The sequence below is a fragment of the Carlito syrichta genome, unplaced genomic scaffold (assembly GCF_000164805.1).
Source record: "Carlito syrichta isolate Samal-C Ts95f unplaced genomic scaffold, Tarsius_syrichta-2.0.1 Scaffold51194, whole genome shotgun sequence".
Lineage (NCBI taxonomy): Eukaryota > Metazoa > Chordata > Mammalia > Primates > Tarsiidae > Carlito > Carlito syrichta.
In genome coordinates this window covers 27,802-54,634 of record NW_006995290.1, presented here as the reverse complement: position 1 = coordinate 54,634, position 26,833 = coordinate 27,802, and the positions used below count along the sequence as shown (strand labels likewise).

The window sequence follows — 26,833 nt, the reverse complement described above, 5'->3', positions numbered from 1 at the left end:
TCAGGAAAATCAGCCAAGAGGTGTTTAATCCTAAAACTCGAGAAGACTCGGAGACAAGGCCTCGAGGAGGGGCGTGAGTGCCGCGGACGCCAACGCCCCTGCAACGTGGCTGCGTCACAACCTGGGAGTTCCCTGCTTTCAGTCAAGACGCACAGGACAGAGGGCAGCAGCACGCGCGGGGGATCTGGGCTCAGTCACGGCTACAGTGGGAGTCGTGCGGCCTGGACGTGGGGAGATGCTGTGTGGGCGAAGCGCTGCTGCGGAGATGGTCCGCGGCTTCTGGAAGCCTCCAGGTGCGGGTATTGCCACGCATGTGGCCGGAGCCAGCTGGCCCTCGAGACGGGGCTTCCTAGAGCTTGCCGTTGGCAAAGGCCGCCTCCTGGAACTGGGGCACGAAGGTTCTGAAATATGCCCTGGTGGAAAGAGGGAGACACGGGTTAACGCGAACCACCCAGTAGAAACTGGGGCCTCCGCTCGGCCGGAGCCACCACGACAGGCCTTGCGTTGCCCTGTGCCCAGCCCAAGGGCCTTTCCAAGGAGGTGCGGGCAGGGGCTCCAACATCCCTTGGGCACTCGAGGGCCTCATGCAGACCCATGGGCCACCAGCTGCCTCCAGCTGGCCACCTGTGCCGCCACCAAGCCCCACCTGGCCCTGCTGCTGCACCCACGGGTGTCAGGAAGGCTACAGTTTCCTCTGTGGGTGCTCTGACTTCACAAGGACAAGGGTGTAGCCAGGACCTAAGTGACCGTGGTCTCTGTCATCTTCAAACACCGTGTGTCCTGGGTGCTGTTGGAGGCCAGTGGCAGGGCCTGGGTGGCCACGTAGCCACGCAGCACCGTGTGATGGGGCCAGCCATGGACCCGCCATGCAGACATCACAGGTTAGAGGAGACAGATGCGCACCCATGGAGGCCCCGTGGCACCGTGGGGGCTGTCAGTGGGGGTGGAGGGGGTGTCACCAGCAGAGGCTGCCGTGAGCTGGGAACCAGCCCAGTCGGGCAGGGTGAGGTGGGTGGCGCGGGCCCCGCGCCTCCCAACACAGGGCTGCTTCTCTTGTCTGGATGATGCCCCAAGCGCACGGGGCTCCGTCACTGTCCTGACCAGGGCCCGCGTGTCCACGACTCAGCCTGGCACTCAATGACTCACCACCTGGCTCCAACACTTTAGGGAAACCTGCCCTGCCACCCCCCCCCAGGCTTTGGGATCTGAACCACGAGAAGTTGAGAAGGCCAAGGCTTCTCCCCTGTGTCACACTGCAGGCGAGACCTTATGACCTGCTGCTGGGGGACATCGCGGACCCTGAGCCCTGGACCCTGCCCTAGTATGGCCACCAGCTCTGCCCCACTGGGGCCATTTCCTCCTCGGCCTTATGTATGTCCAGGATGGGCGCACTTGCTCTCAGCAGGTCTTCCAGGCACCAGAAGTCCCTCCAGGTGCACGTCCCAGATGCAGGTGTCTCTCCGCTGGCTGTAGTGAGCCTGCCCGCCTGCATGTGGCTGTGGAAAGCACTCACACACGTGTGGCCTCACCAACGGGCCCCATGATGCCCCCCGTGTGAGACTCTGCCAGAGCATGGCAGGCTGAGCTGAGGGTCGGGAGGAGGTAGCCGGGAGGCCATGGGTGCCACGGTCCATCCTTGGACCTCACACCGAGGACGAGGGGGAGGAGGCACCCTCCTGCACCCACACTGATCCACACTGTCACCCTCCTGACACGTGCGGCCTCACAGCCCTGCCCCGCCAACTGCCCCGTCCCACTGCCCTGCCAACTGCCCTGCCCCGCCAACTGCCCCGCCAACTGCCTCTCTGAGTGAAGGAAGACCTGGACTTGGGTGGGCCAGGCCAAGGAGGGTGATGACCCTCCAGCTGGACCCAGGGCCCTCCTCGGAGGCTCAGGACAGCAGGCACTGTGGCGTGTACCCATACCACTTCTGAGGAGGGCTGGGTGCTCCTTCCCCTCAGCTGAAGTAAGGACTCGGGGAGATGGCCATGTGTGCCCAGTGGTGGGGTCTCTCCACCCATCCCCAGGCCGCACCAGCTCAGCTCTCCCTGGAAACTTCTGGGGGCAGCAGTGAGCTCCTCCCGGAGGCCTTGGCAAGGCGGAGCAGGCTGGTTTCTTTCCAGAAAGTTCTAAAGTTTCCTGCTCTGCCCTGGGCTCCCCTGCCAGGCGGCTGCAGGAGCACACGGAGGCGTGCCCAGGATGAGGGAGAGGCGTGATGTCACCAGCTGTTCCTGGTGAGGACGACTCCACTGGGTTCTACTGATGTCGGTTAAGGGAAGGGGGACACAACAGTGGGCTCCCACCCAAGTGTGGCTTTTTTAAAACACTGTTTTCATCGATTTCACTTTTTATCAGAGAAAATGGAGAGGTGCCCAGAGCAGACTGCTAATGGCATGAGACATCTGTCACCTTTTAACAAGTCTTGGACCCAAAGACAAAGCGTGTAGCAAGCTCTGCACGTGCAGCGTGCTGTGGGAACAGGGAGGTCTCCACCCTCCCTGCAACCTGCCACAGTGCCTCTGCACCCTCGGGAAGGAGCTCACCTCAGACACCTGGAGCACAGTGCTCCCGGGGACAGGACGAGGCTCTGGCCCTCCACTGGCCTCAGTCCCTCTGCTCGGGGTCATGACACCACAGCACGGCCCTCCCAGTCCTGGCCAGGGCGCCCCTTGCAGCCCAGGGGTTTCTATGGATTCAGAGCCCTGAGCAGCCTCTGTTCTCAACACAGCTGTGGACCCCCATGGTGCCTCTACGGGGGTACTAGTGCCTGTGCCTACCCACCCTACGAGCCTGGGGTGAGGCCACAGTCACACTAGCCCGGGGGCCCTGTTGCTGGGAGTTCAAGCAGCATTTCCCCAGCACACGCGGGAGTCTGCGTCTTTAAAGGAGCCTTCAGAGTGACAGGGTGGTGGAAGGAAGCCCCAGCAGACAGCTGGTCCAGTCACCACACGGAAGGGAGGGTGGCGGCCGTGAAGCAGGTTGTCCCTCCACATGGCACAGTGTGGTCTTTCCTGCAGGCCCTGGTGTTCACCAGCGCAGCTCTGGCAGGTGGATGTCACTTGGTGCACAGGTGGTGAGAGCCGGCCCAAGGACGGACCTGAAGTCTGGGGCAAGTCTCGATGGGGGCCGGCCACCACCCCCCAGCCCCTCTCACAGGCTGACCTTCCATCATAACCAACCAACAAGAGGTGGGGCCCACGTGTGGCCATGCGAGAAGGGTTGGCTGGGCTGAGGCTGGGCACAGAGTGACATGGGGCCAGGAGCCATAGAGCTACCTCTGTTTACCCCATTTCCCGCTGCACCTCCTGGGGTGCCAACAACAAGTCCTCTGCGCACCCTGCCCAGGCCGTGGTGTGGAGGTGGTCACATGGACACCCATGGAGGGCGCAGGGACCTGCCACTGACCCGGCTGGGAGGAGAGCTACACGTTGCTCACCTGCGTGAAGAAGTAGCCCCTGCCTGGGGCAGCAAGTCACCCAAGATCACATGTGACCCTCAGTTCTCAGTCAGCAAAAGGGGGAAAACTAGACCCTCACATGCTGACCCTCATGCAGGACGTGTCAAACACCAGCAGAGCTGACCATGGGACGCGGGCCCAGGCTCCAAGTCACTCCCCGCCAGGATGGCGCCTGGAAGTCTCCACTTAGCACTGCCAGTCACCAGCTCCACAGGACGGGGCGCACGCAGGAGACCCACTCTCGGGGCCTACACCGACTCCTCACACAACCCTGATCAGCCTCCAGAAGCTGCGTGCCTACAGGGGTCCTGGCCTGGGGACCTGCCTGGCCTTGGGAGAACCATGACTGGCAAGAGGGAGAGACTCGTCCTCTGGCTGGCTCGGCAGCTCTGGGGCACGGGAGCCCTCATAGGGGGTAGCCGTGTCTGACAGGAGCACAGGGAGGGCCCACACGGTCCCCCGGGGACACAAGGCACCATGTGTGTTCTCTAAATAATGAGCTCCGGAGGCGCAGGGTACCAGAGGTCATCTGGCATCTTAAAATTCCCCAGGGCGGCTGGGCTCGGTGGCTCAGCCTGTCATCCCAGCACTTTGGGAGGCTGAGGCAAGTGGATTGCCTGAGCCCATGGGTTCACGACCAGCCTGGGCAACTTGGAGAGACCTCATCTCTACAATAAATTTTTAAAAATTAGCTGGGCAAGGTAGTGTGCACCTGTGGTTCCAGCTACTTGGAAGGTTGAGATGCAAGGATCTCCAGAGCCCAGCAGGTTGACACTGGGGTGGCCGTGAGTGTGCCTGGGTGACAGAGTGAGACTCTGACTCAAAAAAATTCCCCAGGGACATATAGACGCGAGCCTCTGAGAGACCCTACGAGGTGGGTGCTGCCAGCCAGCTGTTGGAGCCGTGAACTTGGAGCCTCATGTCCTTGTGCCACTGCCCTGGATGCGCCGTATCCCCTCTGCCCAGATGCTCCCTGCCGAGCGAGGAGTGGTTTCCTGGGCCCCTGCTGGCCCGAGATACCACTATCCACAGTGACATTCCCGCCTCGGTATAACCAGCCACTCTGGCCTGAGATGTTTCCCAGGTAGAAGCCGCAACTTAACAGCGACGTCTCTTGTGCTTTGCTAGAAGGTTCCCTGGAGGCCTCAATAGGCACCACCAGGGAGGGGGCACCTGTCTGAGGTTTCTGCATCTGCCTGTCGTCTCCAGATTCAATTTAGCACCCCAGATGAGGCCAGGACCCCTGGCATGCCCCTCCATCCTTCAGCCCCTAGGCCGGCTGATTCTCGCAGGGCACACGCAAGCCTGTGCTGGGCCTGGCCGTGGGAACAGATGCTCCCCCCCATCAGCTACCGGGTGGGTTGGGCCCTGCCCAGCCTGCCTGGCCACCCCTCCTGCAGCTGCCCTGAGCCTCCGGAGCAGAGGCCTGCCTTCCCGTTGGAGTGTGCGGGGCAGCCCCCAGCAGGCCAGATACCGAGCCCCTGAATGGGAACAGTGAAGCACCCCTATACCAGGCCTTTCACTGGGGACTGGTGGGGTATAAGACACTGACTAGACCAACTGGGCCCTGCGTCTGCAGGTGACGGTGCCCTCTAAGCACACATCCGGGGCCTCCCCCACACCTCCTTCTTACAGCGCCCCCCAAGCTCAGGCCCAGCCATGGCCATGGCCCTGCCTCAGAAGCTCAGAAGTTCCACAGAGCAGTTCACGCGGGCCAGGGAAACTCGAGGCTGCGTGAGATCCTTGGGTCCCGTCCAAGGCAGGCTCGCCTGAAGGCACGTCGGAAGGGTGAGCCTTTTGGGATGGGCCTTGACGCTGGAAGGCATCCCTAGGACAGTCATGTTCCTTCATCTCCTGAACCAAATCTGTTCCCTGAGACTCGGCCCAAGGTCCCCTCGGCCCTCTGGAACAGAGCCGCCCCATGGGCTGTCTCGGCTGCTGGTTGCTGGCTCTGGAACATCAGCCTCGACCTTGGAAGCCATCCTTGGGCAGAGCACAGTGGCCCCCACCTCATGGAGGTCCAGTGAGGCCTCGTGATGACCGCCAGGGATGCCACCACCACTTGGTGCCTGTGCCAGGCTGCCCTCCTCAGCACCACGGGCAGCTCCCTGGCAGTGCTGGCTCTGGTGCCCTGGTCTGCTGAGCTCTCCACTGGTGGCATCTGCGCAGGCTCCTTTCACGGAGGGGCCCTGGCTTCCAGCAGAAGAACTGAGGGGCTGACTGGCTGCAAGAGCGAAAACCCCTCCTTCCTAAGGCCTTGTCTAACATCCGGGCAGCACTGCCAACCACAGGGACTGATTCCTGGAGACCAAGTCAGGCAATAACCCACTTTGCTTTGTTTTAGCCGTACTTTAACAGAAATTTGGGCTGAACTTGAGAGGAGGATGCTTCCGCGCTGAGGACAAGGACCCACGGCTTTCGTCCTCCCCAGGGACCTGGGGGAAGGGCGGCACCGGACACCCAGCCCAGTGGGCCTTTTCCATCAGAGACACGGGCCCGTGGGCAGGTCCCTCCTCTGGAGGCGCATCCCCCCCAGAGTGCGTCGGCTTTTCTTCACAGGGTGCTCTGTAGGTCGGAGGCCCCCACAGGCCATGTGCGCTCCCGCCAGGTCCCAGGAGGTCTGCAGTGCCAAGAGAGGACGGGAAACGGCCACCGTCCTGGTTGCTGTGGCCACAGACTCTCTCCCACGCTCTGGGTTCCCTGGCAGATACAGGGGAGGACACAGTTCTTTCCACGTGCCATGTGGCTGGCCCCACATGGCTTCCAGCAGAGCTGGGGGTGGAGGCGGGTCGGCCACAGTGAGGGGCCAGTGCAGAGGCCACCACAGCCTCGAGTCCTTGGGCAAGTCCTCAGGGAGCCGTCCTGACAGGACACTGTTGCGGCACACACGGTGAGGCTGGCAACTGCACGTACCAGGGGCGAGGTCACTTCCTCCGCCGCGGGCCTGTCTCTCCTGGACCTGGGCACCCTGCTGTGCTGTGAGGGCCCTGCCCGCGAGCTCGCCCCGCGGGATGTCATGGCATCTTCAGCAGGGCCCATCTGAGGCCACAGGTTGGTGAGAGGAGCCCAGGCTCGGCTCTCCATAGTGAGCAGCGGCACCTGCCCCCGGGGCAGCACAGGGCCAGGCTCTGCTCGTCCACCTGCCCTCCAGCCTCCAGCTGCCTGGGCATCTGAGCCCACCCGACCCGCGGCAGCCTCCAAGACCGAGGCCAAGCAGAGTAGCCAGCGGCTGGCCGGCAAGGCCCTCATGAGAGAACCCCGCAGGCGCCCTGCACCAGCACAAGGAGGGTTGCTGCCCCGCACAGAGGCTTTGGCACAGCCAGTGGAGTTGACCGAGCCTGGGCTGTCCAGGGATGGCGATCAGAGGAGGGCAGCTTCTGCGCCCAGAGCTAGCAGTCGCCTCCACATGTGCCCAAGGGGCATCTCTTCTAGTTTGCGCAAAGCTTCTCAGAGGCCAAGGTGGCCCTGATCAGAGGAACACCTAGTCCTGTGCACAGGGTCCCCTGGGCATCCGGGTGCTAACATGGGTTTGGGGAGCCTTCCTGTGGTACAAACCCTGTAGATCCATGCCATATTCGGGATGGCTTTGGGGGAAGAAAGGGAAAAAGGCACTTTAAGAGACCTGCTCAGCACAGAGCCTTGTCCTCCCGGCCGCTGTTCAGGGTGGGAAACAAAGGCACCACAGACAGCTCACGGCCGGGAAAGGCCCTTCCTCGCAAGCCCCTTTCCGGGACTTGGCTCTTCCTTGAAGAGAACCACCGTGGTTTCATATGCCACAGAACATGGGACCTGGAAACCCTCGAGCTGACCCTCTACCTCAGGGTTCAGTAAGCCCGTTCTGTAAAGGACCAGATCACAACATGCTCAGCTGTCAGGACATGCTCTGTGTGATAGCCTGACTCCCTGTGCAGTGCTACATCCACAGATGCTGAGGACGGGCAGGTGTGCCGTGTTCAATAAAACTTTATTTGCAAAACAGGTAGCAACTGGCGTTGCCTGGGGCTGCTGTCTGCCCAGCCCATGTCTAGTCCTCGCGAGAGGAGGAGGTGACGTCACTCAGCCACAGGGCCAGGCGTGGCCCTACAAGGCCAGCGGGAGCAGCAGACACCCTGCTGCAGGCCAGGAGGTGCCACATGAAGGCCAAGATGGAGACTCTGACATGGTCAGCCTCACAGGGAGGCCCCAGGGCAAGTGGAAAGTTGTCAGTTAAACCCATCAACACCAAAGCTGCAGGTGGAGCCTCTGGGCCAGGAGACAGCCCACACCTGGAGCCTGGCTGCAGGCCGGGTCATGGCTACGTCCTCAATGTCCTCAACCCCCTCACACACACGTGCTCATGTCCACTCATCGGTCAGACTCTTGAAAGCTTCTCGGTGGTGGAAGGGCTGGGAAATCGGGAAAGCAGGGCTGGAGGCCACTGGCACTGGTCTTGAGCAACATGGGGCGAAAACTGCGGGTCCACTCTCTGCAGTCAGCAGCCAGGCGGGCGTCAGTCAGCACTCAAGCTGTTGGGGAGCAAGGACAAGCCCTCTCGTCCAGGTGGGAACAGGTTATTTTGGCTGGCAAGCATTTTCCAAGCAAGTTTTCTTGGTCAGGACAGGTTGTGGCAAGCACAAGAGAGGAGATCCCGTGATCGCTGCCCGCTCCCTGTGGGCCGCCGGCCTGCACGGCCAGGCTTGCTCTCGGTGCTAGATAAAGCCGATCTTAGGGTAACACGCCTTGCCACTGACACCACTTAGCAGCGTGATTCCTCTAAGCACTCCCTGGCAGCCACATAATTATCCCCGTCTGGGAGGAACAGGTCAAAGCCACTTGTGAGCCCCAGGTGCCATGCTGCTGGAACCTCCGCCCTGTGCGTCCTGGCGCTCACCTCAAGTTACGTGGGTAGCGACGCCCCTGAAACTGTGGTAAAGGACGACGTGCTCTGAGATGGAGTTTTCCACCGCCACCACAGGGCACCTGGTCAGGGCGGGGCAGAGAAAGCAGCCCGCAGGCCGCGCAGGAAGGCCAGGGCTGGGCCTTAGGAGGTGTTATTAACTGCCGCCCGGCAGGGCCGCCTGAGAAGAGGGCCTGGAGCGCCGAGTGGGCATGGCAGCGCCAAGGAACTCAGTCAAGTAGAGGTCTGGGTGCTTCCCTCGAGTGATCCAGAGCCAACACCCCGAAGGCAACCAGCAAGCCACTGAGAATCTCAGGGCCCCTGGACATTACTGAAGAGCCCAAGGCAGGAGACAGGACCACGAGACTTAGCTCCAAGTCCTGACTGGCCGCATAATGCCGGGCAGAGCGTGTCCCCCCCAGAGCCGCCTTCACTTTGGGCCTACAGTGAGGCTGCTGGACTGTCCTCCCAGCTCCAACACTGCGGCCCTCAGATAACCAGAGCCAAGTCTGTCACTGTGGCGTGCGGATGGCTGGTTCTCCATGGAGACAGCTGATGCTCCCACTGGCAGCAATGTTCCAGAAGAACGCTGGAGTCAGGCGCACTACACTGAGGCTGCCAGAGGGCAAACCATCAGCCTCAAGGACGTCTTCCTTCTGCCCACTGTTGGGGTTGTTCTGAAGAAAAAGGAAAGGTCTCTGGAGCCTTCACGCTAGGGGCTGGGGATGCTGGGGCTGCACAGACACCCTCCCCACCTCACACCCACCCACCCTAAGCACACACGGGGGGCCATCAGTATCGCTGCCCAGGGAGCGACTTGACAGCCTGCACAGCCTGCGACCTTCCTGGGCGAGAGCTGGGAAGAGGCGCCCCTCCCTGCCTTCCAGGTACAAGTCTGCTGAGTCCTGGCCTGCCCTGCAGGGCTGTGCTGGGCCAACCTGAACCTCACACAGAGGAGTGATGCTTTAGTACTCTGACATCCTCCACCCTGCCTGGGAATTACTTGTACTCAGTGAGCGTGGTGTTTCTGAGATTCAAGTTTCGCTGGGTCCCTCACACTCAGAGCTGCCTAGTGGGCAACCCTAACTCTGGGCAAGCTGTGGGGCTCTGAAAGCCCTGGTGTCCAGTGGCCAAGCAGGGCAAGAGGCCCCAGGCCAACACACTCTCCTGTGCTCCTGCCTGACCTTGCTTATTCACACTCGCAAAGATTTACACGGCCGTACCGAGGCACAGCACTGCACCACACCACAAGTTCCCTGGGGAAAGCCCACTGCCCATGTGGCTTTCAGCATGGCATCCACAACAGGCACCATCAACGCCTCCGTGAGTGACAGACAACCCTGAGGGAGAACTGTCATCCTTATGTGCTGATGGGAACACCAAGGCCCACGGGAGCAAACAAATACGAGTGGACAGCGGCAGGACAAGGGTTTGAATTCTAGTTGGTGGATTCCAGAGCACGCTCTTCCCACCCTGCAGAGCTCTGCAGCCCTCGCCAGCCTCCTCCCTCCCTCCCTCCCTCTCTGCCTCCCTCCTCCCTCTCTTACTTTCCTGCCTCATCTACTGCTCCCTCTGCAGTGGACATGGTCCACCTGGACCCCCAAGTCTCCCTCCCTCTCTGCACGTTGAATCTTCCCGTCCTCCACGTCAGCCTCCCGCACCCAGGAAGCAGTCTCTCCTTTCCTAGGACCCTATTGTGCTTGTCACCACGGCGCACGCTGCCACCGGAAACCACTATTTACAAGGAGTTCTTGTCCACCCTCTAGTTCATCAAGGGCAGAACCTGCATCGCACACATCACCTAACAGTATGCCTGGCACTAAGTTTGAATTCAGTAAATATCTGCTGGATGAATGAATGAGTGGGAACATGTTGGTGACCAGACAGAACCCAATTGCGGTGTCAGCTGCTGCAGGGCCACACTGGGGTGAGACAGGACGCGGCAGGACTAGCTTCCAAATGGAGGGCACAAGCTGCTGAGGCCAACTGAGCCCAAGATGGGTGGGAGTGACCTCGACATGTCCTTCTTGCCCGTTATTCAACAGCCATGGTGCCTTAGCATGCTAGAGATATATCCACCAGCTATGACGGTTGTCCCCTGGGCAGTGCTAGGAGTCACCCTACATGGTAGAAAAGGGAGAAGACTTGGAGCTCCCCACATTTTCCTGGAAAACTCTGGAAAAACCCACTCCTGCTTAGCGTATACGTAAGAGACAGCTGAAGAAATACTCTGACGTGGGGTGGCTCTTTCCACCGCCCAGGCTGCTCTGCCTGGGAGCAGCAGCCTGGTCTCTGTTGCTTCCGCAAACTCGCCTTTATTTTCCAACTAAGGCCCAGCGACACATGGGGGTTGTACTGCCTACAGACCCATGTTCTTAATAAACTGACTGTCTGCCTCCTTAAAAATGGCTCGTGCTTGGACTCCTTCCTATGAAGCCAAGAAGCCACATAGCCTCTCAGCCGGAACCCAACTGTGGGGCTCGCCAGCACCAGGGGCATGCCCAACCCAAGTGTCAGCCAGGCAGCCCAGAGGCTGCAGGGCAGAACAGTGGGAGGGCAGGCACCCGGCAGGTGGGCCTTCAGCCCAGGAGCCTAGCACAGCTCAGGCACACGCCCGCACCGGCACTAGGCGACCTGGTGACCTTGGACACATCCCTTCCCTTTGCAGGGCCGCCATTCTGTAATCCGTCAAACAGGTGTGACAACAGCACTCATCCCATAGAGCCATTATGAGAATCCTAGGAGTTAAAATCCACAAAGCACCGAGAGCTGTGATGGGGCATACCTGCAGACGTTGCATGCTGATCACCACACTGTCACCAGTTACCCCCAAAAGATGGGCCGGAGGGACGGGACAACTTGGCCTTTACTTGGGAAGCACAACGCAGTCTTGCCTTCAGGACTTGCCCGTGTACGTTCACTCTCCTGGACAACTGGAATAATGACAGTTTAAGGACTTACATGATCCCCCAAATAATTGGCAATGGAAAATTACGATCTTCCAAATGCTGGTTTTGATTTTGAGAAGAGCAGCATAGCTGCCCGCCTGCAGTGCTGACCTGTTCTCAGCCTGCTGAGCAGTCAATGCCATGGACAGCCCCACTGTGGCGACAGCATCTTGGGTTGCTACGACATTCCAGAGGAACCTGCAGGCTGGAGCTTTGCAAAACATGGGGGGCAAGTCTCCGCACCCAGGAGCAGCCAGCACACATATGTGTGGGCGTGTGCATGTCGCCGTCCCCAGAGCTCTGACACACTTTGCATATGGTGAGCTCGTACGTGTTCGCCAAAGGGATTCGGCAACAACTGGGCCACACCCCAGGCAGAGGGCAGGTCACTAGCTGCTTCCTGGGTCATCGGCAGGAAACCAGCTCCGCCCTGCTCCCTGCCACAGGGGTGCCCTCATGCCTGCTCCCCAATGGCCACGGCTCCGTGACCCGCAGCTCTGCCTGAGTGCCATGGCACCCACAGTAGCAAGCTCCTCTCTCCTCAGAGGGGGCTCAGGATGAGGAGCTCCCCCAGCTCCACCCTCACTGCAGACTTTGTGGCTTCCATTTTCCAGCAGGCATGACTAAGTGCCAGAGGCCGTGTGTCTGCGGCTGGAGGGCTGTAAGGTGAGCCTCCCCTCTGGCCTGCTCTGGGACAAGCACCTGCTCCTTTCTGCCCACAGAGCCTGGCACTCCACCTTCCCCTAACGAGATTCGCGCCAGGTCTTCCGGCCCTCAGAAGAGCTCTTTCTGCCTAAGGACACTGCATGCTTTCCCCACGGACACAGAGGTCGTCAGCCCCCCAGGTCCCTCATAGGCCACCCCTTGGGAGGTGTGGGAACACGCTGTAGCATGCAAGCCTCCAGCTCTGACCCCGCTGTGCGGTGCCGGTGGGGGCCACAGGAGCAGGAAAGGCGGTCTGGGCTGGGCTCTGACCAGGAACCGGGCATGGGGCTCCAAACCTGGCACTGTACGCCTCAGACAAGTTACCAGGGAGCGCAAGCATAGATCTCAAGTCAACTCTGTGCCAAGCACAGTTCTTGTTTGATTCTACCGCCAGGGTGCACGCTTGCCATGCCAGCCCTGTCTGTGCTAGGTGACCGCTAAAGCTTCCTGTCATATTCCATGTCCTGGGACTGTCCCACGGGCACACTCGCCCTCCCGGGACACATCCTGCGTGATCAACCCACTCAGCTCTGCTGCTGGCTATGGATTGCAGGCCGCTGGGGCAGCAGTGACCGCCCCAGTGCCACTTCTGTTTCTGCTCTCCTCCCTGACTTCTCTACCTTGAGGTCCAGCTTGCTTTCACAGGTGGCCCTGGTGCTGGGCAAGCTCACAAAGGACCGGTCGGAATCTCCTGTCTGCGGCAGTGAGGCCTCTGCTTGTCACTATGATCTGCACGGAATACACCGCCCTGTGGCTCTTTGACACTTCCCTTTTTTCTGGAAGTCATGCCTTAATGCGAAGTGACAGACACAAGCACTCTGCCCTCCTGCCCTGGCCGGACTCCACGTCACACCCCTGGCCCCATCAGCCCTGGTGGCACCTGTCAGCTCCAACATGCACACTGTGCTGTCAGGCTCCAATCCCAAGATGCTGGGGGAGCTTGCTGCTTGAAACGCACGGCCTCTGGAATGACTTCCCTGGGTGAGTCTTCAGGGCACACATGTGCATGTCCACACGGAAGTGTTCTGTAAACATCAGATGTGGCTGCACACACAGAGTCCTGCACATGGTGGACCTCATTTTGCTTTGCGACATTTCCGTTGACGCCTGGCCTCTGGCAAAAGGAGACTTTCTCAAGGCATGCACAAAAGCACACTAGGTTGCGTTACACGCAATTTTCACTTAAAGTCTCTGAAATATATTGGAGCTCAGCCATCACGAGGTGGGTGCTAGCTCAGCACTTTCCGACGAGGGGTGGAAGCCCAGGAGGTGATGTGACCTTGCCCGATGCATGGGAAAGAGGGACGGGCCACTCTCCATCTGCTTCACTCATGACGCTCCGGCACCCAGCGGATCCATGGAGCTCTGACCCATTCACAGCTTGTTCCTGCGATGGCACAGCAGAGAAATCCCGAGCCAGCTCCCTGACCCCATCCCCTCTGAGCCATCTGCGTGCTGTTCCAGGAAGAAGAACCTGTGACCCTAACTCACAAGCAGGAAGTTGCTGCACTGGGTGGACACAGACGTCTCGCCGGGGCGGGCGGGGAACCCAGAGCCCAGGCCGAGCCCACAACCACACCGAAAGCACCTCAGTCACTGTCCCAGCCATGCACGCGGCTCTCTGGGCAGGCCAGGGTCAGTGTGGCCCCTTCCGTCTTGAGTTACTGGGGCCAGTACGCAGGCCCTAAGCTGTTACCTGAGGATGCAGGATGAATGGGTTTTGTCCTTTCCTGCAGAGCCCTGAGGGGCGTCAAGGAATGAATGGGCCCTGGGAGGAGCTGGCCCCAGGGAGCTGCTTGCTTCCCTGTACGCTTTCCTACGGGGCACCCTGGTGAGGGTGGGTCAGCAGCCCGGAGGCAGGCTTTGAGATGCACCCATCACTCCATGTCAGCAGGCACAGGTGGGGAATCACAGCTCTTGTGGCCTGCATGGACAGGGCACCCAGAGTCAGGGGACCCCACGGGCCTGCATGAGAGAGGGCGCCTGCGAGTCGGGATCTCAGTGGCCTGGTGGGGAGGGGGTGTGAGTCAGGGATCTCGTGGCCTGGTGGGGAGGGGGCACGAGTCAGGCAAGTGGGCTCCATGCTCTCTCCTGCTCTCCCCTCCTGAGGGGAAAGCAAACGAAATCCCCTGAAGGGACTTTTCAAAATGATTGTCCTGGAGCGTGGAGGATTCAACCCTTCCGCAGTCTTATCTGGTTTACTCTTCTCTGTTTCTGAGTCCGATGAGGACAAGCCCGGCACAGCCGTGAGCTGCTCACGCAGGGGTCCAGCCTGCATGAGAATGGAGGGCCCCACTGTGCTGGCCAGCCTGGAAAATTCCCTCTTCGCTCCCCAGGGGAGTTCAGCTGAGACGAGGCTGGGATTTTTAAAGGGAACTATTTCTAGGAACCTCAGGGCAAAACAGAAGAGACAGAGAAAACCCCTGAATCACGGCAACGGCCAGGCCGGCAGGTCCCACACTGGCTTGGCACGGTGCCTCCTGGTGCCCGGCCCTGTCACTCACCACCCGGTTCCAGCCACTGGGCTGCCAGGCAGTGGCCAGGGGTTGCAGAGAGGCCCGACTTCACAAGGAAGCTCATGGTGCGAACTGACGTAGGGAGAGAAGACGTGAGCGGTGGGCTCCTGGAGGAACACAGGGCCAGACAGGCTTGCGTGACGGCCACTCACCACCATCTGTGCCCCGGTCCCCAAGGCTCCTAAGACCATGCCGAGCGCTGTGAGAACTGGGAGCACAGGGTGGGCCTGGCCCCCTCCTCCATCCAGGAGAGGAGGCCTACTTGCATCTCTTTTACTTAGAAGACCAGCCACAAGACTGGGTTAAAATATCCAGTAGCTGATGAGGATATTAACAATGAAAAACAGGTGAAACAGCCCAGAACGGACAATTAAAAGAAATCTGCGACCAAGAAAGAGATTCTGCAAAGACCACTGTTTGGCACACCCAGGCAGCAAGCATGGCCGGGGGTGAGGGGCACAAGGGGAGGAAGGGACTCTGGGAGGCCAGACAGGTCCCCAGCAAGAAAAGGGCGTCTCCTTCTGACCCGGGGCAAGAAGGGAACCAACGGCAATCTGAGGAGGTTCCTGACCAGCTGGCCGCTGCTTCTGGAATACTCTTCATGGATTCCATCTGCACAATGGCTCGAGAATGCTGAGCCACTGCAGAAGGGGCCGGGGACTGATTCTAGCCTAAGACCCCACTCAGGCCTCCTGATCAACCCCAGTGTTTCACACGATGCAATTCGTGGAAAGGTCATGCTGTGACTTCTTGGGCTGGAAAAGATGACAGGATGTCATTTGCCCCATTCTCCTATACCAGCCTAAAGCTATGTACAAGATATGTACGAGGCTATGCCTATGTACAAGGCAGCCATGGGTTTGCTTTCTAAATAAAAGTGAGGTTGGTTTTATGTAGATTAAGCAACTGAAGGATGAACTTTTTCTACTTTTCAAATTGGTTGTGTTGGCGCCAAGATACACCACAAACCACAGGGGACAACAGCCCCTTCCTGAGGTGTCCTTGACCTTCAGGATCTCTGGCCTCATCACTGAAGGGGGACTATTGACTGGGGACATGTAGTGGCAGAAAGTTGACTCTGCTCTTAGTGACAAACCTCCCTTTTTCCTCCAGGAACAACAGTGCTGAGCAATGACCGAATGCCACTGCATGGCGACCCCAAGTTGGACAATTCAGGACATTACCCATGTAGTGGGCGGAACTCTCCCATGACCCCAAGACTCTCCCTCCCCTGCATGATCCCCAGGACTGTAAAAATGAGGAGTCTCATTCTGCTGAGGAGGTTGCTATATGGCACGTGACTTTAAGACAGGGGCATTAGCTGACCTTACCAAATGGACGCTTTAAACCTGGGTTGGAGGGTAACACACGGAAGGCAGAGAGTCAAAGCATGAGAAGGACTAGAGGCACCACTGCTGGCTCAAAAAAGGAGGGGTCGGTGGCGGGGGCATGGCAACCTTTAAGGGCTGAGCGTGGTCTCCAGTTGACAGCCGGCAAGGCAGCAGGGACCTCGGCCTGGCAACCATAGGAACTGAACTCTGCCAACCTCCTGGATGAACGTGGGTGAGGAGCCTGGGCCTCCTTGGGAGATAGGCCCTCCACACCTTGATTTCAGCTGTGTGTGACCCTGAGCTGAGAGCCCAGCCTGTTGTGTGGGACTCAGAACCACAGAACCACAGAAACTGAGGTTAATAATTTGTGGTGTTTTAAGGTGGCAAAACCCCGCAACCTGTGTGAAACTCAGAACAACCCTCTGGAGTAGGTTTCACCACTTTATAGACAAGGAAACCAAGACTTGGGGATTGTGAACCTGCCCAGAATAACACGGCAGAGGCAGGTTTACATCCAGCTATGTCTTGACTTTGGGGTCAGTGCTCACATGTTTCCTCTCTGTGTGGATGCCACTTAAGCACCTGGCCTCTGAGGAGGGGCCTGGACAAGAGGTAAGAGAGCGAGGAACTGTGTCTGGATATGCAGACAGGTCACAGGACCTATTTCTTCAGTGGGGAAAAGATTATATGTATTCTTATGGAGCCAGCGGGACTCAGTCTGGAGGACCTCAACAGGTCTTCTCTCCACCAGGCCTGATGGGGTGCTGGCTTGGCCAGGTCGATGTCACAGAGCTTCTTCCCAGCCTGCCTGGCCTGGGGCCTGGTGGCCTGACGTACATGGTGAGTGTGGTGTGTGGCCGTCTTCTGCCTCTTCCTGCAGACTCAGTGGCCAAGCTTATCTCTCCTGGGATGCTCTTCCCAGGGTTTTTGGCAGCCTCCAGAGCTGCGGTGCCTGCCTGGGCTGCCGGCAGATGGGTGACATGCAGGTCTTCTTTTTGTGCCCGTGGACACCTTCCGGGCCTTCGAAGCCTCTGCCTCAGCTTCAGCTGTGGAAGGGGCAGGGAATTCCTTCTTTGCCTTCTGCCCTCTTGTGACAGTGAGGACCAAGGTTGAGCCCTGACTGCTCTAGAAGCCAGCTGTGTACCCTCAGAAAAGTCAGTTAGTCACTCTGCCCCTGCTTTCTGACCTGCAGTAGTGGCAGCAAGCATATTGGCACACCTCCCTCACGGGGCTGCTGTAACTCCCAGTAGTGTGGGGGAGCATCCCAAGAGGCAGAGCGCCTGGAAGTCGGTGGCTGCACTGCTCTGTTTTTGTGGCTGGGAGTCTCCATGTCTTCTGTATAGAAGTTGGACATGGTCTCTCTGATGGCTTATTTTGAGGAAGACATATTAAAAAGGGTTTTTTTGGGTTTTTTTTGAGCAAATGATATTATCTTTATTTAGAAACTACAGGATAAGATGGAATGCAATTTTTCCTTCTTAAATTCTTTAAAAGTCAGCTGACTATTAAAAGCCGAAGTAATAACAGTGTATTTTGGAATGGATAAAATATGGAGAATTAAAACACATGAATATAATAGCACAAAGGCAAATAGAAAGTATAAAGATAACTGTGCTGCTTTAAGTTCTTGCACATAAAAAATTATAACATTAATTCACGGTAGCTGTGATAAGTTAAGGATGTATTTTAAGTGTATAAATGACTGAAATATGACCAATGAAAGAGCTGGAATAGTATAAAAACCAATGGAAGAGCTAGAATAGTATACTAAAAAATACTTGAATAAACTGAAAGAATATAGGAGGAAAAGAACAAATGAATACTAAGTTTGGGAAACTAAAATACATATAGCAAGACTGTAGAACTTAAACCCAATGGGCTCATTAATTATATTAAATGTAAATAAACCAAATACTCCAATTAAAAGGCAGAGATTATCAGATGAGATTAAAAAAACCCCACAATGCCTATAAAAGTTTTCTTCAACTACAAAGACACAGACATGATAAAATAAAAAGAATAAAAAAAGACATGTCATGCAACAAATACCCAGAAGAAGCCTGGGGCCAACTACTTTAAAATCAAACAAAGTGGACTTCAAGTCAAAGAATAATATCAAAAATAAAGAGAGTCACTTCACAATGACAGAAGGAACAACTTATCTAGAAGACATAATAATTTTAAATATGTACATATCTAAAAAAACAAAACTTTAAGGTATAAAAAGTAAAAACTGATAGAATTAATGGAAGACACAGACAAATCCAAAATCATAGGTATAAAGGTTAACACCTCTTTCAGTAACTGATATAATAATACACAGACACACACACACAAAGACATAGAGATAGAAGATTTGAATAATACTAACAAGTAATTTGACTTAGTTCATGTTTACCCTATAATTTGGGGGCCCACATGGAATATTTACCAAGATAGACCACATGCTGGTCCACAAAACAAGTTTCAATACATTTCAAAGACTTGAAATCATATAGATTATGATCTTGAACCAAAATTAAATTAGAAATCAATAACAGTAAGATATCTAGAAAAATCCCCCAACATTTGAAATTCAAAGAGTTCCATTAAAATAACCTATGGCTCAAAAATAAATCACAGGGGAAATTAGAAAAAAATTTCTCACAAAATGATGACAAAAAACAGCATACAAAAGTCTGTGGAATGTAGCTAAGGCAATCCTTAGAGAGTAACTTTATATTAAACAAGAAAAAAGGCTGGGTGCAGTGGCTTATGCCTATAATCCCAGCACTTTGGTAGGCCAAGGCAAGAGGACTGCCTGCGCTCAGGGATTCAAGACCAGCCTGGGCAACATAGCAAGACTTCGTCTCTACAATAAATAAAAAAAATTAGCTAGGTGTGGGGTGCACGTCTGTAATCCCAGTTACTTGGAAGGCTGAAGTGGAAGGATTGCCTGAGCTCAGGAGGTTGAGGTTGCAGTAGCCATGACCATGCCATTGAACTCCAGTATGGGCAACAGAGTGAAATACCAACTCAAAGAGAAAAAAAAAGGATTAAAATCAGTCACCAAAGTTTCTACTCTGAGAATCTTGAGAAGGGAGAAATTAGAAACAATGTAATGCCAATCACTTTGACAACTCAGACACGATGGTTCATTTCCTTATTACAAAACACAACTTGCTAAAACTAACACAAGAAGAAATTTTAAAACTTGACTATCCCTATGTTTAGCAAAGACACTGAATTTCTTCACACAAAGAAAACTCTATCAAACATTTAGAAAGAAATATTACCAAACCTACATAAACTCTTTTAGAAAACAAAGAAGGAATGAATACTTCCCAATTAATTTTATGAAGACAGCACAGCAATGATACCAAAAACCTGACAATGACAACACAAAAAAGCCATTTCAAACCAATATCATTCATAAACATACATGTTCAAATCTTAAGGTTTAGTAAATCATATCTAATAATATAAAAAAACGATGAAGTGTCATGACTGAAAAGAGTTTATCTTTGGAACACAAGATTGGTTGAACATGCTATAAAACAAATTAATTCACCACATTAATAGAATAAAGAAAAACCAGGCCAGACACGGTGGCTGACGCCTACAATCTGAGAACTTTGGGAGGCCAAGGTGGGAGGATTGCTTTAGCCCAAAGTTTGAGACCAGCCTGGGCAACACAGCGAGACCCTATCTCTACCAAATAATAATAATAATAATAACAATTAGCCAGGAGTGGTAGGGTGCACCCATAGTCCTAGCTATTTGGGAGGCTGAGGTGGAAGAATCACCTGAGCCCAGGAGGTCAAGGCTGTTGTGAGCAATGATTGTGCCACTAACCTCCATCATGAGCGACAGAGTAAGACTAAAAAAAAAAAAGTCACAAACAAACAAACAAACAAAAACCCACCATAGGACAATGTGAAAAGATGCAGAAAAACAGTCTACTGAAATGCAATACCCATTCATGATTAAAAAATTCTAAGCAAAAAAGTAACATCAAGAAATCTCTTCCATCTGATGAAGACATCTATGTAAATGCCCCTGCTAACATCAACCTTCTTGGAGAAATGTACAACTAGACTCCACTCTTGCTACTTGAGTCATGGAGGTCCTAGTCAGTGCTAGTAGGTAAGAAAAAAAACACAGAAACCAAGACTATAAAGTAAGAAGTAAGATTGTTAGCATATGACATGACTGTTATGCAAACTATCAGAAATCTACAAAAACACCTCTTAGACCCTAGTAGTAGTAAGTGAATGGAGCAACATCACAGGATACCATGTCAATACAGAAAAATCATTTGTAGTCCTATATGCTTGCAACAAACAATTGGAAAGTAAAAATTTTAAAAACGTAATTTACAATAAAAGAAAAAACATTAAAAAACCACAAGACTTCACTGAAATCTTTAAAAATTTCTGAGAGAAATTAAAGATCCAAATAAAAGCATATGCATTGACTGGAAGATTCAATATTATAAAAATGTAGTTATTTCCTTGTTGATAAATAGACTCAATGCCATCTAAATAAAAATCCCAGCAGGCTTTGTTTGGGGCAAGGGGTAAGGTTAGAATTGGCAAGTTGATTCTAAAATATATATGGAAACGCAAAAGACCTAGAATAGCCAAAACAGTCTCTAGAAAGAGCAAAGTTGGAGAATTACCCTTTCCAATTTCAAGAAATATTGGCATTGGTATACAAACAGACAAACATGTCAATGAAACAGAAGAGAATATCCAGAAATAGACCTGTTCTTCTGTGATCAGCTGATTTTTGACAGAGGTGTGAAGGTAATTCAATGGGGGAAAGAAACATCTTTTCCACAACTGCTGTTGGAATATCTGGACATATATAAACAAAAAACATATACACAAAAATTAATTTCAGATGGATCATAGACCTAAACACTAAAGCTTCTAGAAGAAAACACAGGGGAATTTCTTCATGACCTTGTGGTAGGCAAACACTTTTGAGTATACGAAGAGCATGGACAAAAAAAGGAAACAAGGATAAAATGGATTTTAAAAAAATGAGTACGTTCTGCTCATCAAAAGATACTACTAAGAGAATGGAAAGGCAAGCCCCGGACTGGGGACAATGTCATGGGACATGTGTCTGACAAACACTGAAAGAAACTTACATATGAAACTCATTAATAAAAGGCTAACAACCAAATTAAAAGCAGTCCCGACTTGAGCAGACACTTCACAAAAGAAGATAAACAAGGACATGACAAGACGTTCAGCAACATGAGGAAACGCAAATTGAAACAAGCACTATCACCTCAGCCCCTCTAGAATGGCCGGAATGAAAAAGGCTGACAAGCCCAGTGCTGGCGAGGGGGTGGACAACTGGAACACTGGCATGCAGCTGGCGGGAGCATCCGATGATCCAAATTTGGATCCGTCCACTCCCAGGTATTCACCCAAGGAAAGGAAAGTGAGTGTCTATGAAAGACGTTCCCCAACCTGGAAACAACCCAAACAACCATATTCAGGGGAATGGACTAAAAAATTATACCACGCTCAGAGAATGGAATATTACTCAGCAGTGAGGAAGGAATGTCGCAACGGAGAACCAGAAACAATTATGTCGACTGAAAGCAGGACACAAAGAGCATGCTCTAGATCATCCAGTGACAGGAAGGAACTCGAGAGGAAAAACTTGGCTGGCCATGGAAAGTCGAGCAGCAACTGCCCAGAGGAAGGGATGACCCGGAAAGGGGTCTGAGGTAACGTGGTCAAAAGCATCCAAAAGATGTATCTAAAATCCGTCCACTCCACTGTATGTAAATTACACTGCAATTAAAAAAAGACAAATAGGCAAAGCCCTTGCCTCAAAGAACTCATCACTCGGTTGAGAAAGGGAAGCACACACGAGGACGCGAAGAGCCGCAAAACACAAGTGAGGTTCCAGTGTGGCCTGTGGCCACCGTCCAACAAGACTGGGAGGAGCGGGGAGCTGCCTGCGCACTCGTGGGCGGGAGACCCTGTGGAAGGAGGCTGAGGGCATAGAGGCTGCAGCGGTAGAAAGGGGCTGGGAGGTGAGGGGGGTACTGAGCAGAAGCTGTGCCCGTGGGCCTCCGGGGGCAAGCTCACGGATGGACTCTTCACAGCAAGTCCACCCAGCAGGCAGGAGCACAGTCCTGAATTGCAGAAAGAGCTCCGAGAGGTCAAGGGCCCTGCCTGAGGCCATCGTTCCGATAGAGCCTGTGCGCGCCCAGGAAAGGGTATTTCACTTGGGAGGGATGGGGTTTGCTGGGCATCCGTGAGCAAGAAAGAAGCACGTGGCGGGAAAGGCCCTGGTCGGTGCCAGGCAGTGTCCTCGGAGTCCACTGTTGAGAATTTTGCTCCACGGGAGGGAGCCGGCAGCTGGTTCCACTCAGAGGGTGCCACTGCCGTTTGTCACCTGTGGGAGTGTATACGTGTGGGCAGGGCCTCCTGCGGAATGACAGCTGCTTCTACATCGTGCACACACACCGCCCTTCCAGAGGACAAAGAAGTAGGGTGTGTGAGGAAGGCCACCACGGACCTCCTCTCTTTCCGCCCCTTCTCTTCCACCTTCTCCAATGTCAAGCCAAGGCCGCAGGACAGTTCTCTGGCCGTGCAGACCCACGACCTGGCCTTCTGACACAGTGCAGAGCAGTGACGCAGCCCAGCTTAAGAGAGGAGTCTTTAAAAGCGATTTCTTCTTGTCAGCATGAGCTGCTGTCTTTCTCTTTCATTATATTTAAAATGGAGCCCTCTTCGCTACAGTGGAAAGGAGATTTTTTTTTGAGGTTACTTCAGATGTTTTCTTGAGACTAGTGTTAACATAAAGCTAATGTCTCTTCGAACTCTGAACCAATCTGCTAAGATAAACAGGCTTCACTTACAATGTTCCCTCACCAAAATCATTGCTTGTGGTCTGCAACTTCTTAAGACTCAATTCATACACACTAAAATGTCTGCTTAAGAAACACCCCCCCCTCAAGACAGCTTTGCCATGGAAACCACAGAGACACGCCTGCTTCAGACTCTACAGCAACCACAGATACGCCCATCTTCTAAGGACACATCCCATGTAGACTCTGGGACAGCTCAGAAGATTAGACAACTGCAATACCCAAACACAAAACATACGCTATCATTCCTTTTTTTTAAGCTGTATTTCAGGCCGTGTAAGTCTTAATCATTGTTACTATAATAGTTATATTTGCATCTGTTTGTTTTTTCCCTTAAGCTGGATTTCAGACTTGAGTATCACAGATAAAAAGGGAAGATAAAGAGGCATGTTGAAGTTTCAGAGAATAACAACTTTGGGATCCACATGAGGGCCTGGCATGGTCTGGGTTTCTAGAAAAAGTCACTCTGTCATTACTTAAGAGTCCCAAGCCTGCTGTAAATGAAGGTCTCACACCACTGAAAGTGTAGGAGGGGAAGGGGTCTCGGGAGGGTCTCAGGAGGGGGAGGAGGAGCAGGAAGTCCTACTAATCGGGAACATGCCAGGTCTGGAAGGCCAGGCCTTGCTGCCGGTACTTTAACACTGTCAAAGTTTGATATGAGAGAGGCTTTATCTCCCTTGCTGGGCTGCAAACTCCAATTTGTGGATCACTGAATCCCCAGTGTGGAATGCAATGCTAGGAACACCGCGGACTTTCCCTGAGTGTCGGGAAGCCACGGAGAGGATGCCTGGCAGACAGGCTGCATCTGTTTGAGTCTCGGGATCCAATCGCTTGCGGTTGGGCTCCCAGGTGTGGCGCGCTCAGTTGTTGGAGTGATAAAGAAGTGACCACATGCCGTGCTCTGGTTTATTTTCAGGAACGATGGTTTTGATCCACCTCTGCTTCCACGTAGGAGGCTGTGGCTCATGAGGCCTGATGCTCCAGACCCAGTGTACTTCTCTGTTTCCCTACTCCACACACACACACCCCCCGAGAGGCTCATGAGCAGCAGCTGGACCTCTGGACTCCAAGCCCAGCAGGCGCCACCCCCGTGAAAGCACCAGTGTACTTTCACAGCAATTTCAATAGTTCTGAACTATGCGTGTCACCGTTTACTCGATCAAGGAATGCGCAGGCCCTAATTTGGGCAACAGCTGTGGTATACACTACAGAGAGGCAACGGGAATATTATTACTCGAGGCCCAGGTCCACCCGAAAAAGCGGCCGCTGAATGTATGTACTGACTGCTAAGCAACAACAATATCTGTTTACGGTCACCTGAAACTTTCCAACAAAAAATACAATGGAAGCAGCCGCCCGACTTTCATCACTGACACCAATGACCCACAACTCTAATTTCTATTTAGCACTTCTTCTCTAATCTAGAGTGGTCAATTCTGACAAACCCTACATTCTGTTAAAAACGAAAAGCAGTCAAGGCTGATTTTAGAGACCAAGAGAAAGCACCACCAGATATGGGCCAGTTTCTTCCCAACGAGGCGACATGGCCCAAGTACCCGTCCTTGGCTTTGTGGCCAGGCAGTCTCTGCTGCAGCCACTCCCTCTGCTGCTGTGGCAGGAAAGCAGCCGCAAGTGCAAGGAAAGAGACGGTGCTGCTGTGCTTCCACACACTTTACCTGCACAGGCAGTACAGGGCAGGATCGAGCCCCTGGGCAGCAGCTGGCCAGCCCCTGGGCTGGATGACCAAAATGCTCTTGCTCTAGGGATAACTCCAGGGTCACTTACTTTGCTCTTTTGGCCATCTCATTGCCATCCCATCTGGGGCTGTATGGGTAGTTTTTCTGGGCCTGGGAGTAGAGCTGTCCACTATTGGTGAAGTGATAGACGGACTGAAACGTCAGTGTCGGCTGGTCTCGAGGGAAAAACAGGGGCAGGTCGACTGTGGAGACAGAAAGCACAAGAAAGGCAGCATGTGAACACATCATGAGGAGCTTCTTGGGATAAATGAGAATGCAGTGCATAAAACTCTATTTAAACCACAAATGCTGGCTGAGGCCTAGACAAAACATGTGGTGTGGAGAGAGGGACCAAGAGATGCAAGGTGCCTCTCTGTCCCCAGGAGCTCACAATCGACAAATCACACGCGTGGAAACGTCACCAGCATGAGGCTGGACGGGCGGGTCCTGGAAGATGCTGTGAAGCGGCTGCGGACGCACAGGGCAGAAGCAGTGCCAGTGCACGAAGTCGGCTGCGTCCTCCAGCCCTTGCCGCATCGAGTGCTTCAGAGCGGAGCTGGCTGCATCCCAGCTTCCAGGCACTCCTGGAGCATCAGCTCTCCGAGGCTTGGGCAGTGTCTTCCTCATCCACCACCCGAGGGAGGAACTGGGAGGCTGTTCTTCAAGGACGGGTTTGGGAAGGGATGAAGAACACAGGTGGTCGTCTGTCTGCTTCACGAGATACAGCAACTGGACCACCCGAAAACCAGAGTTCCCACTCTACTTGCAACCAAGCACGGAGTTTGATACTCAGCAGTTTCCACTTCTCCATATGCGTGTTGCCGCATTTATTTATATCTCCTAATCAGTGGGAGTTTCTTAATGGATGCAACAGGGACGAATCTGAGCACTAAATATGTCTGCTGTCACAGTATAGGCCGATCCTAATCCTTGCTGTTAACATGTGCCATGTGCTTTATCTTTTCATGGTGGGGTTCTTTAACTCAACTTTTAAAAATAAAAGACATACTATTTTTAGTTAAGGCAAGCCATCATTAAAAACACAGACTGTTTCAACAGCACATTCTTAAAGGTACATAAAGAGTGTTTTGTGAATGTCATCCACTTCTAGGACAAAGAATCGGAACACTATAAAACCTAACGAGAAAAACGTGTATAGAATTTTCCAGCATTACAGAGTACTGTTACATCCTTTATCTCATGTGTTTCTCATAGCTCCAAGGAAAAGACGCTGCTTGTAACATTTACTTTTAACAAATGAGCAAACCTGAGACCCTTTGCTCACGTGAGCACGAGGCCGGTAGGACTCGGACCTCGTGGTTCAACGTGGGGCTCCTGCTGGGCCACATGCTGTCTCCTGCCTCAAGGATGCTGGGACAACCGCTCACAGCTCACTCTTGTGGCCCAGTTACCATTTAGCAGGCTAAGGTCTCCATGCGGAGGGAGGAGGAGGCTGGTCCTTCAGGCTACAGGAGGCAGAGATATTTTAAAAACACGCACTGGATGGCTGAATGCCTCTCACCACCCCTGTCGGGGGAACACTTCACCTTGGAGGAGGCCCTCTAAGTACCCCAAGTGGTTTCTTGAAGGAAAACTTAGGCTCACAGCAAACTGTACAAGAGAAAAACAAACCAAGAAAACCCCCAGGAAACAAAGACCTGTCGGGCTGGTAGAGCCTCTGAGACCCATGGGTACAGCTGATTCTGCTGGGGTCTGACTCAGGCCCAGGGGTTTCTAGATGAGTCACGCCACACCCGGGAGAAGGGCAGCTTCTGAAGGTCACTCCCTAGTCACCGAGCACGACAGGAAGGCAGTCTCCATGTGTGTCCACTTGGGCCAAGGCAGAGATTTCTTAACACACAGGAGTAACACAGAACATAAAAAGAATGAATTCAACTCGGAAGTAACTCAATTCAGAAAACCCTTCTGAATCCCTTTGTGCTACAAAGCGTGATCTGTAACAGCTTCCCTCGCTCTGAATCTTTTCTTTTTTTTTTTTGAGTTGGAGTCTCACTCTGTCGCCCAGACTGGAGTGCAGTGGCTGCTCCCGGCCACCGCAACCTCGACCCGCTGCTGACTACTGCTTTCATTTCTTTGACTTCAACTGGTTTTCTGCTACATACAAGTTTCTAAAGAGCAAATAAGGTCTGGATTCACCTCCAAAGCAACCATTACTAGTAGAAGAGCAACATATAAGCATCCTACAAAAACGTAGCCATTTTGAATGACCCCCCAGGAAACAAAAGAGTTCAATAGCAACAATCGATCATTTAAAGTAGATATAAACTGGGCTCAGTGGCTCATCTTGTAATCCCATGCTTTGGGAGGCTGAGGTGAGTAGACTGCCTGAGCCCACGGGTTTGAGACCCGCCTGGGCAACTTGG

The 26,833-nt window shown here is 53.8% G+C and overlaps 1 long non-coding RNA gene across 1 annotated transcript; it reads right to left on the bottom strand.

The window, feature by feature from the left end:
- On the bottom strand, positions 1–24,651 carry LOC103250590. The gene is made up of 2 exons (XR_503674.1): positions 24,499–24,651; positions 1–413 (listed from the first exon to the last, which is right to left on the bottom strand). It is a non-coding gene; the product is annotated as an uncharacterized LOC103250590 (long non-coding RNA).
- Positions 24,652–26,833: the final 2,182 nt, after the last annotated feature.